At 44.5% G+C, this 1,757-nt stretch overlaps 1 protein-coding gene and 1 long non-coding RNA gene across 6 annotated transcripts in view; both read left to right on the forward strand.

Annotated features, from left to right (window-relative positions):
* Nucleotides 1-1,757, forward strand: part of STX1A (syntaxin 1A) — a 313,683-nt gene that overhangs the window by 2,489 nt on the left and 309,437 nt on the right. The window lies entirely within an intron of this gene.
* The window catches only part of LOC112551283, a 3,151-nt gene continuing 1,394 nt past the window's right edge, over nucleotides 1-1,757 (forward strand). The window contains exons 1-2 of the long non-coding RNA XR_003095559.1: nucleotides 1-130; nucleotides 675-971. This is a non-coding gene — a long non-coding RNA (uncharacterized LOC112551283). The remainder of the gene's footprint in view (nucleotides 131-674; nucleotides 972-1,757) is intronic.

Genomic DNA, 1,757 nt, shown 5'->3' on the forward strand with positions numbered 1-1,757 from the left:
GCCCGCAGCTGCAAGTGAATCAATGCAGACAGCCCCTTATGTCCATCCACCCAGGACTCCTTTTGATACCAAGGGTCTGCTCATGCATATCCAGCTGAAGGATCAAGATCCCAGGTTGAAAGATTTTTGGGTCAGGGACTGTACTTTTTCTTGTGAATTTATACAGGACCAAGCATAATGTTGCCCTGCCCCTCAGTGGTACTTCCAGAACAGTAAGAGTACATAATGTGAGCCCTAATCTTGTCCTCAACCCTGCATCTAATGGGCACATCTTGTTTCGAGCCTGGAGAACAGGCATGCTTAGTTACACTTCCAACAAAGGTACAGAATGAAACAAAACAGATGCAGACTCTTTCTGTTATATAGTGCCTAGGAGTTGCTGGAAGGAAGAGTTTCTAAACACCAGATCCCCAATGGCAGAGAAATCAGATATGTGGTGAAAAAATTGTCCTGTACAAGAGATTTCACGTGATTACAGATATCCAGTTTGTTTTCCTTCGTGGGAATTCATATAATTTTTCCTAGTTTTAATCTTTCTATGTCTACTCTTTTAGTATATTTTTGTTATCTTTTCTGGAACTTGTGACTCTTTTATTTACATTTTTAGCTGTCAATTTTTCCTTTGTAAATCAGTCTGTCTGACTCTTTCTCCTTTTTGTTTTCATTCTCTCCAGTTTGTTGATGTTGTCCAGGTGCTAAATGCCAATTGCATATTAGTTTAGCGGAGAAGCAAGATTTCTTTGGCATTGTCTGTTATTGTATTGATTTTGTATTTGGCAGAGAGGATACACCAGTTTTCAGGCACAAATGACCTTCCTAATATCTCTTGTCTAACATCTAACAAGAAAGCTTACTTAATACCTCTCCCAACTAGAAAGTTGATTCAATAAAAGGTATTACCAACCAAATCTTGCTTCTCATATTCTCTGGATCACCATGGCTGCAATGACAATACAACACTATTATTTAAGGTACAGTCTCACTGATGTTCAGGGATCCTAGTTTTCCCTGATAAAAATTGCAAATTCTCTGATTAAAACCCCTAAATCCATGATTAAAATGAAAGGCCAAGATATATATCAGTTGAACACTATGTTTTCTTGATATATTTACATTTTTAAAGCAATTTGGAAGTCTACCAGTGCCTCAGTCGCTATAATAAACTAGCCAGTTGCCCGTCAGGAATGACTAGGGGAGGGGTAGCAGGGACAGAGTGCTGCCACCCACCACTCCATGCTGCCCCCACCTCCCAGGAGCGGTGGGGCGGGGGTGGGGTGTGTGCGTGCTTGCCCCACCATCCCCTCTGTCCCCCTTGGCCAGCACCCCATACCGCTGCTGCCTCCAGGTTGCTGGCCTCTCCCCCCTGCTCCATCCCCGCCATCATAGTGGTGCTCTGCCGTGCCACTGCCTCTTGTCCAGAACGGTGTTGGAGCACTTTGGTTGTTTCAGTAACCAATCAGAGTGCTCCAAGAGAGTGACAGACAGACAGACAGATGGACTAAACCCTTTATTATATTCGAATTAATTCTAAATGCCTATAAATTTTGGTATTTGATTTTGGGTTTTTTATCATGGAAAATCAGAGCTCTTCATGTTCCTTTAGCTCACAGAATGCAGGTCCAGGCCCTGCACTCCCAAGCTACAGCCCCCCAGCCCTGCTGGTGCCCCTCTCTCCCCCCTACAGTGCCCTCCCCTCAGCCCTGCAGGTACCACTCACTGCCCCCCACAACCCCCTGACTCTGCTGGTGCCCCTTACC

This window comes from Alligator sinensis, unplaced genomic scaffold (genome assembly GCF_000455745.1).
Source record: "Alligator sinensis unplaced genomic scaffold, ASM45574v1 scaffold773_1, whole genome shotgun sequence".
Lineage (NCBI taxonomy): Eukaryota > Metazoa > Chordata > Crocodylia > Alligatoridae > Alligator > Alligator sinensis.